The following is a 12,309-nucleotide window of genomic DNA, read 5'->3' on the forward strand; positions in this document are numbered from 1 at the left end:
TCATTATAATGAAAATATCTGTAGCAGCTGATCCCATTTGTAGTTTGTCTTTGATTTTGTTTTCATACGTATTTCAAAATTCCATTTAATTCTTGGTGAAAAGAAAGGTAATGATAGGGACCAATTTTTAGTTTGATTTGAAATTTAGATAAATTCTCAGTTTCAATCTTAGCTACTGTGTTTAGTTATTTAATTCTCCAATCTAAGTTCAATTATTAGCTGATGTGTCTCCTGGCACATAGGTATGTGCATATAAAGAGTTTAAAACGGAGATTTCTTGTATCATAATTTTTCCTTCTTCATTTCTGAAAGAGAACTAAGTACCATTAATGGCATTCTATTTCTTCAATTAATATTGTTATTACTATTTTGTAGGTTTACTTCCAATAAGTGCATTAGTGACAACCACTCAGGAGAAGTTTAATAAGCAGTTATTGTTAATCACATGCTTGTAAATTTGAGGGATGTTTCTACTTCCTCTTCGTGAAAGTATGTTTTCACAGTAATGTGTTTTTCCAATTTAAAAAAAATTACCCATCTGAGTAATTATAAGGAATCATAACTATCATTTTCATTAACACTTCAGATCAAAGTGATTTTCATATAAATCTTTTTATACTTTCACTTGGAACTAACTCTGAGTCTGATCATTTCTGCATTGGCATTCCTAAAAACATACTGTGGTAACAAGCTGCTCCAGTGCCTTTTTTTTTTTTTTTTTTTTTCCTTTTTTGTAAAGCAAAGCTGGAGAAATGAGCTGCTTCTCAAAGCAGCGAGGTCTCAGAGGCACATGTGGATTTCACACTGGAAGGCTGACACAAATACAGTAGGAGAACAGAAGAGGCTCACACATGCGTATCTTTACTGCTCGAGGTAGCATCTGTTAATGTGACTTTCCTTCTTCCTAATCTTTTCCATAGTTGCTCACCAAACAGCTAAAGACATTGGGCTTTGAGGTCTTTGTTTCACAATGATTCTTCATAAGCTGAATTTTCTTATTATGATTTATGGCTTCGTATTGAAAGTCAAAATTATTTTACCAATAGTTTGGAATTCTTGTCAAGAGCAGTTATTGAGCACCTAAGGGAGTGAATTTCTCTGTGTATGCCCTTGGCAGGGAGAGAGGTTGAAAGCAAGTGGCTTGGATATGATATATTTCGCAAGGTACTATCAGCTTGTCATGCAAGTAAATAACTATGTAAATGAACAAAAAATCGAGAGAAAGTCTTAAAACTTTGTGCACACGTTTTAATTTTCGAATGTGGAATTTTAGTTTATGCAGTGTTGTGATGAAACAGGAATTCCCACCCATTTTGCAAGTCTGCAGATGACAAACACACAGTTGTCAAATGTATACAAAAGCAGGAATGCCAAAGCCATGTGGCGGTAAAGTCCTTTGGAGAAAGGGAGATACCTCAATGAGAAGCCTTCCTGAGGAAAATGGTTCTAGAGGAGAGCTGTGAAGGAAAAAAAGGATCTGTTCAGATAGAGAGAGTGGAAAGGTAGTCGGGGTTTTTGCGTGTGTGTGTGTGTGTGTGTCTGTTGAGTGTGAGAGGAACAAAGGGCAATTTTGCAGTGGTTTGTAGTCTGAAGTTAAGCGAAGATTTGCAGTTCATGATCAAAAGCTTGTAATGTTATGGATGATCAGGATCACATCAGATTCCCTTCGTGGGGGTAATATGATCCCACCCTACTTCAGGGAGATGGTCCTTCCTGCTTTCAGGCTGATTAGCAGGGAAAGTGGCTATCCGGGAGGGAAGCAAAGAGGTTGTGCCTTGTTAGTGCTGAGCGAAATCAGTAAGAAAAGAAAGGGAAATAATTGCCATTAAGGACTTAGTAATGGGCTGAAAAGGTGAGAAGGGGGCTAAAACAGGAAATTGTTATCTCAAACCATCTTAATTTTTCTGATGACCAAGTTTATGCTAAAGATAAATGTGTGTATATAATGTTAAAATACAGAAGAACATAAAATTAAAAACTTAAATCATCCGTATTCAATATTCTTACTCTTCAGAGACAACCACTTCAATATTTTTTTATTTTTCTAGTTATTTTTACAGTATCAATTGATCATCTGTATATACAGTTTTATGTACTATTCTCTTAATCTCACAAATCACAAACCTTTACTCATGACATTAAAGTTCTTCATAAAAGTAATTTTTAGTGGCTGAACAGTTAATATAATTTTTAGTGGCTTATGTACCACCATTTATTTAACCATTCCCTTAATGTAAAGCATTTGGATAGTTTCTAAATTTATTACAAAGAATTCTGAGATAAACATCTTTGTATGTAAACTTCATTTTATTATTTCTTTAGGATAGATCTTAATAATACAATTGCCAAGTGAAGAGAATGAATATTTTCACAGCTTCTCATACATAAAATTTTTTTAAGGAAAGATTTTAATCAATTTATATTTGTCTTTCTGAAGAGTGAGAGTTTTAGCACTATTTGCTAATTTGAGGGGAAGGGTAGAGTATGTACTTAGCAAGCATGAGGTCCTGGGTTCAATCCCTAGTACCTCCATTAAAAATTTTTTTTTTTGCTTATTTTATTGGTTAAAAGTGATATTCTTTATATATTTCTTGCTTTAATTTACATTTATTTGCTTAACAATGAGACTGAACATTTTGTTGGGTTATTTGTAATTCCTAGAAGAGAGATTAGAATACATATACCACGTATATGTGATAAGTATATTAACTGACATACTTCATATTATTGGCTAAGAGGGCATCTAAATAGATGGTAGAATATGTTTTTCAATGGGAGGATGGAAAGAAAGGGCCAAGCAATGTAACTGAAGAGTGGATGCAGTATTCTAGACTGTAGTTAGTGTTAGGGGACAGAGAGGAGGGGCGTCAATAATAGAAAATCTGCACAAGCAGATTGTAGACATGAGGGGAGCTAAGTAAGGACAGGATCATGGAGCCCTAATGGAAAGAGTATGGAAGGGACCATGAGCAGGAGACTCAAAGGGCCAGTGGAAATGAGGGCCAGACAGAGGGCGCAGGGGGAAAGGATCTGTAGACTGAAGAGCGAGGGAGGCGTGCATTCACCATGGTCCTCCATCTCCACCTTCCACGGGGCCTCGGGAGCTTCCCAAGAGTTTTCCCAGCAGGTTCTTGTTTCCCTCAGATTTGGCAATTCCAAGGGTACGGTTCTTTTGCACCCCCCTCCCCCACCCGTGTACCCAGTGTGTCTCTTACATGTGTAGTTTATTGCTTTCCATGATGGAGGTTGCCGAGACTCTGTTTTGTCTATTTTTTGTTTCTTGGCCCTAGAGTCAGTTTTCCATAGTGTGTACGTTCATAAAAGTGTGAGAGAAAACTGAAATGGAGAGGGCTGCAGAGTTCATGCACAAGATATTCAGCAATGACGTTAAGGACTGAAGGTGTTGGTTGGCTAAAACCTAGATTTTTAAAAAATAATATCCCAATATGCTGCCTGGTGGTTGACAGCACTCACACTATCTATGTGTGCTTTTATTGCTTTTGACTGAATGCCATGCCATAAAAAACATTTTGTGCCATATTATTGACATGGTGCTATGGCACCCCCCTTCTCCCAGTTGCTCAGGCTGTAATGTGAGTCATCTGGGACACTGCCATCCCACAGGCCATCCATCAGCCAGCTGTGTCACCTCTGCCTCTGTCATACAACTCACAGTCAGCTTCTCTTCCCACCACCTCTCTCTAGGGTAACCACTGTGATCCCATCCCCGGATGACTGGAGCAGCCTGCAACTCATCTCTCTGCTTCCTCCTTTACATGTCTGTGATCTCTTTTCCACACCCGAGTGATCTTAAGAAAAAGAAAATCAGATCTCATCACTCCTCTGCTCAGAATCTTCCGTTCAGCCCAACAGAACCAAAGTCCTTGACAATAAGGCCGTCATCTGACCCCCGCCTGCCCTGCTCACTCTATTTCAGCCTCACTGCCTGTTTCTTGCTATTCTTCAGATACCCCAAGCTTGCTCCCCCGCTGCTGTCTTTCCTTCTGTCTGGAAGGCTTTTTCGCTGGGTCTTCAAACTGCTTGTTCTTTCCTTCATCCAGTCTCTACTCAAGAGAGAAAGGATTTCCCTGACCACTGTAACCAAAAGAGCCCCCAGTTTTTCCTCCTAACCCTGCTTTATTCTTCCTCATTGCGTTTGTCACCACGCCCCCTCCCCAAAACATCAAAACAATAACAAAGCTTGTTGATTCTGTTTCCCCAGCGTAACAGGAAGGACCTTGTCTGTCTTGGTCATCACTTTATCTTCAGGGTCTAGAACAAAGACAGTCGATGACCAGTAACCATTTGTTGAATGACTGAATGTCTCATATAACCAGTTCAAAATTGAGTGTCTTGAGAAGTTACCAGTTTCTCATAGAAAATGGTTCATTATGTCTAAACTACTTGCTTCAGTACTATTTTATGTTGTTCTTTTTCTTGAACATACACTCCCTGCTAATTTTAGCACTCTGTCTAAAGTGATCAGCCTTACCATTGATCCTTTAAAGATGTCTTCATGTTTCTAATTAATGACCGAACCAGTGTTTATAGATGCACAGCAGCTAAAGTTTTAATCTGCTAGATTCCTCTTTTGCATAGTTTTGTATTATTTCCATATTTAAAACATTTTTTTCCTTTAGAATATTTACTTTCATATTCTCAAAAAATAAGAGCTCCTTTTCTAAAGTGGCGAAAGTATGTTGAACAGATAATTAAGCTTAAACAGGAACTGAACCCAAAGGTCTTAAGAAAAAATATTCACAGTCTTTTAAAGACAACATAACTTATTTAGTACCTTACCAGTTATTCAAGACCCAGACAAGATTCAATCTCTTGGTTGATTAAGGTATTATGTTTATAAAATATATTATGTTGAAGGTTAATGCCAGTATTGATAATACTCAATTCTTGGAATAGAAAAATTCTTCAGGGAAATGCATTTTGCTTCTTGTTTTTTAATTACAAAGTAAACAGATACAGAGAAGTGCATGTTTTAAAGTTGTGGGGTTTGTGATTGCCAGGGTTTGTAACCTAATAGATGGAAATCAGAATGCAGGCTACCAGCATCTCTGGCAGGAAGCTTTGCCCATGGACTCTGGTCAATTTGATAATGTTCCCTGCCTGACTCTGTAGCCTTAGTGCCTGCACAGCATGTGGTGCTGCGTTTTGCCCTGTATTTTATGTTTAATTGTTTGACGTTTAACTGTCTCATCAAAAAGATGATTAGCTCCTAGTTAATAGAACCCACATCAGGGTCCAGGTCTCTGACTGCTTTCTCCTCCTCTGTGCTTGAATACGCCCTGGAATGTTATTGAAAGTAAACACAGCACTCACTAAATCCAGAATGGTAGGAGATTTCTGTGGTAATTTTGAGGAAATTATTTATTACACTGTTTAATTATTAAAGAGTGAAACTTGCATAATACTTTGCAAAACGACACACTTCCTGAGCTCTTGTTAACCGGACTGCCCATTCTAAAGAGGGGGTGGGGAATCTACTTTTACATTATGACAACGTAGCTGGCTTTTCTCTAGTGAAAGTGAGACACGGGGCTTGGATTTGACACATTATTTATGACTTTGTAATAGGTATTGTCTCTCCGCCTGCATTCAGTATTTATTCTGAACTTCCTCTTTTGAAAACAAAAAATCTGTTAAAACTGCCACAGGGTACATAGGGTTAGAGACGGGTAAGGATGAGACACTACAGTTTGCTGTGTTAGAGGGGCAGGAAGGGACCACTATAGAACCTAACAGGGCTCAAAGAATTCATGAAGAATACTGCCTAGGACAGGGTGAAAGCTTAGGGAGAAAAAGCAGGGACTTTTCTTTAGATTTAAATTAGCTTTTGTTAGCTTTTAGAAGTTAATGTTTTACTGACCAAATGTTAAAGCTTTCCCTGGCTCCAGAGGTACCATCTCCAAAGTTTCAAAGCTTTTCTGGCAAGGACAGAAATGCCTGTCACTGGCAGGGTCAGAGCAGCGAGGTGAGGGTGGGGAGGTGGCTAGAGACATACAGGTAATTAAAGAAAGGAGAGGGAGGAAGGGAAATTATTTCCTTATCTAGAGGCAGTAAAATGTGGTCTCTAAGAGCCAGAATGGCTGGTTTCAAATTCTCTCCACTATTTACTAGCTGCTTGTCTTAGTCAAGTTACTTTATTTCTTGCGCCTTAGTTTACTCAGCTGTCAAATGGGACAATAGTAGTACCCACCACAAAATGTGTTTATGAGGCGTGCATGTGTTAGTGTATGTGAAGCACTTAGTAACAGTGACTTGTATCTGATAAGGGTTATAGAGAGAAGTTAAATACTGCGATTTTATTTCAGATGGAGGTGATAGATAAATTTAAGTGAAAGTTAGACAGGAAATGTAGGTGGTGATTCTGCCTCGTCATTGGCTGCCTCACCAATGTACTCTTGTCAGTGTTGTGTGTAATGAACATGGGAGCTTGAAGTCCATGGGCTCCTCATGACTGTCCATTACACAGGAAAATGAAAAACACTAGAATCACTGCCTTTGTGACAGATAGATATTTTAGAGTGAAAAAAAGAAGTACCCCTTGCATGAGTAAAGCTTGGGAGGGAAGGAGCTGGTTGGATATGAGGTGGGGTTATACTTTATTTTATTGGATAATTCTCTCATGTGCTTTGTCTGAGAAGTTAAAGACAGGCTCTGTAGTAGACATAATAGCATATAATGTTACAAAGCTTCTGGATTAACTCACCCTGGGTGGGATGCTGGAACCTGAGATTCAAGAAAAGTTAGTAGTCCTTGTCCTCTCTCTTCCTGCTGTCTCTGAGTCAGGGTTCCCTGTCATGGTGAACATTTCTAAGGGAAAAGGACTCAGTATCCCCAGTAAAGGTGGACCTGAAGACTGTGGTTGAAAGGGGGTGGAGGGGTGAGCTAGAGTGAGGGTGAGTGGAGAGCCCCCCACAGCCCAGCCTGGCCAGTGTAAACCCTTTGAAGTTCAGCTAACCTGAGAAGGTAGAGGAACACTCATTTTACTTCACAACAGTCATCCCAAAGCATATTGTTCTCTCTTGGGTTTCTTTCCATTATACCACCTACCTGGCCCTTACTGCTGAATGTAAGATCTCTGCTGCCTTGTCCATGTTAAATAGCTACTGCTATGCAAGCAGGAAGTACTTGACATATAATTTCAATGAGTTTAGATATATGCTTTAAGAGCATGTCCCACTAGAAACCTAATGGATTCACAAGCTTAATTTTTACAGTAATAATAATAAATATATTTTCCCTTGTAAGACAGAGACCATGCGGGACATTCCCCTCCCTCCCCGACACACACACACATGCGCGCGCGCACACACACACACACACACACTACTATTCTCCTTCTCTGCTATTCTCTCTCTTTAGTTCTTTCATAATCTTACCTACTATATATTTTATTGATTTATTTATTCAGTGTCTCCCCCATGAGACTATCGGGTTTATGAGGGCAGGGATTTTTGCCTGTTTTGCTAACTGTTACAGCCCCAGTACCTAGAACAGTGCCTGACACTTAGAAGGTACTTGATATTATTGAGTGCATGAAATGCACAAGTATTAGTTATTATTATAATTTTACTCTTTAAAGCAATTGTGCCAATTGAGAGGATATTGTTTGTTTGTTTTAAAATGAGAGAATATCTTTATTGATTCAGGATAAGGAGGATTTCTTAAATGGGGCACAAAAAGGACAAAACATGAAGGAAACGGTTTCTACCTTTCACATTAAAAATTATGTATGTCAGTGGCATCATAGACAAAGTGAAGCTCTAAGTGGCAAATTGGAAAAAATTATTTGAGATCCGATAGAGAGGATATTGTTTTTAATTTTAAAATGAAAGCCCTTTGATCCTGTCCTAATGTACAGATAAGGTAAACTCTTCATCCAGATATGGCAATGCCCATTCTTTCATTCTTCCTGTTGATACTGTTAATGGGGAATTTAATAAATTAACTGCAAGATAATATGATGGTGCTTTTAATCATGCAGGTTTGTGGATACTGCTCTGCAAACGTGGAGAAAGGCTTTTTGGTCTAAAGTAGTGATGGAAGAGGGCAGGTAAAGGAACATTAACAGTGCATGCAGCTGAGGCCAAGGTCTCATATGCGTGTACATAGAAACCAATGGCTGCCCTGGAGGTGTTAATCCTTTTATAATATTGCCATTCTTCTGGTGGGTTCTGTGTGTCACATGAATTCTTTAGGAGGACTCTCCCATGTGTACTTGCATCCCTTCAGCTCTTTGAGCTCAGTCTTGCAATGTCAGCTAGTTAGGGTCATGGCCAACTACTGGTGCTGACACTACCCGAACAGGTATATAGCTTCAGTGCCAATAGTCATTTTTTTCAGATGAAGGCTAGTGCCTCAGTGCATATATGTGGGTGTGTGGGGGTGTGTGTACAATTTCTTCTCCTTATGCTTTAGTCATACATTAATACAATAACCAATTCCAGCAAAGGTTTTGAAATTCTAAATACATAGTGTAAAATCTACTTCTGGAAAACTGCTCACCACTATCAAATACAGAGCAAACACACATCGACTTGCTCTTTACATCGGCTATATCTTTATAGCCTTTAAGTGAGCTGAAATAAAAAAGAATGTTCTCTTAGTAGAATGTAAAGGGGACCAAAATAGATATTACATATATTTAAAATAGCCCACATAACAATTTCCTGGCTTCACAGCATGTCTTCACCCGTGCTTCATGAATCTTGTTACTCCTTTTTCCAGATCTACCTTGGAGCTGATCTTGTCTCAAGCTTCTATTTCAGGCCTGTATTTTTTTTTTTTTTTTTTTTTTTTTTTTTGTCTCCAGACTCAGAACTCAGATATGCCTGCTGTCATCCACTCTAAAAACAAAGGTGCTTTGTTAAGACAAAGGAAGCTCCTCCGGTGCTGATTTAAGCTTGTTTCAAACCAGATCTATCAGAAGTTATGGCAGCAAATGCAGCACATGTCTACAGGATGCCACTGGCATATACCTTTGCCTACATCGAGGGCTATGTAATAGGGGTCAGTGTCAGTGCCAGCAGAAGGGACGATTATTACCTTTTCTGTGTCCTTTTCTGTATTGTGTACCTTTGTAATAACTTGTGTGCATTGTTTGTGCAGAGACCATAGTTATCTGTGTGTTTTTTAAATTAACCCTGTTCAAAGCAAAGTCAGGAAGAAGTTGCTTCTTTTTTATTTAGAGCAGGCAGTAACTGAAATGATTGCTTTCAGGTGTTCAGTGAAAAGCTGCCCTGTCCTTACCACTTTACTCTTAAAATTTATCCTCTTGAGATGGTTTGTTTCCTACATTTTTGTGTTCTGGGTAATGTTTGATATAGGAATGCGTGTGCATGCACACACACACGCATGTACTCACACGCCTGACAAGCACCCATTCCTACACCAAGTCCAAACCAAAACACTCTTCCTAATGCTTAATGCACATCACACACCCAGAATTTATTAAAAATTCTTATATAATATACTCAATTACTCTTACATAAAGGCAGATTTTCTGAGTCTCTTTTGTAGTCAAAAGGAATTTAGTGTAAAGTCAGTAGCTTTTTTTGAAACACTTCCTTAATATTATTGATAGATTGCTTCAATTTTCCTTTAATTAGAACCTAGCAATTTAGCTTTATATAATATTTAACATGATTATAATCTTAGACTTGTTCTGGATTTTGACCCTTTACTAAGTAACCTACTGATAATTTTTTAGTCACTATTGATAGCTTTAGATTATTTCATTTGGGAGTAATAAAACTGTCTCTCTTAAAAAATACAGGTAGATAAATGGATTTAAAACTTTCTTTTTACTCTGGCCTTTTTACTTCCTATCCTTGTTACTTCAAATTCCTAGGGTTTATAGGATTTATTAAGGCTAACAATTATAGAATAGCAACTAAGGGAAAATTTGAGACCACATCTTTGAAATGCTTGCTTTAGGAAGAGTTACAGATTTGTTTCTCTCTTTGCATGCTGTGGAGCTCAGGGTAATCCTGGTTCAGGTGGTCTCAGATATCACAGGATAGCTTTTTGGAGCCCTCCTCAAGTCCATCTTCTGGTCCCTTCTCCCCTGATCTCCCAGCTGCCTGAACTGGCAAACAGCCTCCCGGGAGGTTCCATCCCTTCCCTGCTTGAAAAGGAGCATATTTACTCTGCTTAAGTGCTTCGGGTCCTCCTGGTCCGTTGTTATGTACAGACTGTTTTTATTATCATGAATTATGTTTTATACCTTCCTTCTTCTTTCTCTGCCCCTTCTATTTTTCTCCGCTTCTTAGCAGTAAATTCATTTCCAGCTCCAAACTGATAAAGTAAAATAAAATGAGGGTTTAGTTCTCATGTGGTTTTTTGCCTGTATCTTTTTTCTGCCAGGCGTATCACAAACCCAATTGTTGGTAGTGATTAGGAGAAAAGATAAAGGGTACTCATCCAGGTTACCTACCCTAGATATAATGAGAAGAAGAAAACCCAACAATTGCTAAAAATAGAACATTTCTAAGAAATCACAGTAACATTTTTTGAGTACTTTCTATATGCCGGGAAAGTTTCTAGGCACTTTATGTGTGTTCATACATAAAACGCTTAGAACTCAGCAACTCTGGTGAAACAAGAATTATTGTTTCCTTGTCTGCACCCTGCAGAACAAGGTAACGGGCATCCATCTTGTTTCTAGGAAGGTGAATTTTAAAAAATCATTTGTTTCCTTTTAGTCAGCATTGGCGTGTGAATTAAATTTCCTTCTCTAGTAAACGTCAGAGCATTTGTCTTCTTGGGCTGTCCCTGGATCCATGTGTTACAGTAGGTTTGCTGTTAACTTTTCAGACTGCTATTGAGCAGTTTTGTATCTGGCGATTTTAACACCTCCCTTCCTTCTGTACCACCCACTCAAGTTCATTACAGGTGCCCTTAGCAAATGACTCCCAAGGCATTTAAGTGGCCAAAGCTCATTGACCAATGAGGAGAGGTGTGCCATGTATAACAGCGTTACGCAGTTCCTGGGATCAGGAGCGAAGTTTGCTTAAGCAAAGCTTTTGTTACCATTAGCCTGTCGCATCCTGATTTCAAGACTGGAAAGGTAGGGAACACCTTATTTGTTGTAATTGGAAGAGAGGAGGAGATGGTTTTGTGTTTGGTTAAAGTAATTTAGGTCAGGTTGAATAAACAAATGATCCATTTTGTTCTTAATTGAAGGTAAAAAAATTGGAAGTTTGTGAGAGTTTCAAATGCTGCACAGTTTGCCTTACCAGAAGCAAAACCAAAATTCTGAAGTTAAGAACATTAAAAAACAAAAAGATCAGTTTGTCTAGCATCTCTTCATTTTAACACACTTGAAAAAACTAGGTTAAGGAGAGTCATGTTTTCATAGATTGCTGCTGTTTTAATTGTGGGATTAAAAAGCAGGAATTTATCAACAATATTTGCATTTATTTTCCAAAGTCATTTCAGAGTCAGTCCTTAGAGAAGAAATTTGTGACTTTAAAAAATATATGTATGTGATAAGAATAAGAAACTGATGGAATTAGTATTTGATAGTTACTACGTAAAGGTTAGCAATAATGACGTTTCCTCTGAGAAAAGTTCTGATATAAGAAGACTGTTGTATTAATCATTTTCTCAAACCAATAGCAAAGTTTATGAAATGGAATTAGTTAAATATAAATTATATACCTTAAAGACTATACAAATTAGTTTCACTTTTACTAGAAGGAATAGTTTGGTATATTTTATGCATTATTTAATTTCTAATATTAACTCAAGGAAACCAGAGATAAAGAATCTTTATTCACTTCTCCTACCTGGAAATGCAGCAATTTGAATAGCATTTGAAGCTAATTCTGAGAAGCAAAACCCTCTTCATTGTGAATAAAATGATGAGTCAATGGGACTAAATGTATACATTAAGAACATGTTATTATATTTATTCATTAGCCTACATCTAATGTTTACTACCAGAAAGTAAGTTTGGATTCTAAGAAAAGTGTAACTGGTTTCCCATGGTTGCTTTTTCCCAGAGATGGCTTAATGTATTTTATAACAGAAATTAGATAATATACTTGTTTAAAAATACATGAGAAATGGTACCATTTGGTAAAAAGGTTTTTAAAAACGTTAAAGTATTTAGTTAAAACTCTCTCTTTGCCTAATTTGTGATGAGAATTTTTTAAGCATATAATATCAATTATAAATGCCAAATAATTTCGGTTATCTCAGTTTCCCCCTTTTTAACAATTATTTTTATATACTCCTTTAAAAGATTTGCCTCCTGAAAGTTTCTACTTCTATTAGAGTTATTCATAC

The 12,309-nt window shown here is 37.7% G+C and overlaps 1 protein-coding gene across 11 annotated transcripts in view; it reads left to right on the forward strand.

Moving 5' to 3' along the window:
* Positions 1 to 12,309, forward strand: part of RBM47 (RNA binding motif protein 47) — a 147,827-nt gene that overhangs the window by 99,831 nt on the left and 35,687 nt on the right. Inside the window, exon 1 of one of the 11 annotated variants that reach the window (XM_031435568.2) lies at positions 11,004 to 11,086. The exons of 9 other annotated variants lie outside the window; for them this stretch is intronic. The gene's annotated coding sequence lies outside the window, so the exon portion shown is untranslated. Of the gene's footprint in view, positions 1 to 11,003; positions 11,087 to 12,309 lie in introns of those variants that run through there. One more of the 11 variants, XM_064487234.1, reaches the window with a different exon arrangement.

Source organism: Camelus dromedarius, chromosome 1 (genome assembly GCF_036321535.1).
Source record: "Camelus dromedarius isolate mCamDro1 chromosome 1, mCamDro1.pat, whole genome shotgun sequence".
In the NCBI taxonomy this organism is placed as follows: domain Eukaryota; kingdom Metazoa; phylum Chordata; class Mammalia; order Artiodactyla; family Camelidae; genus Camelus; species Camelus dromedarius.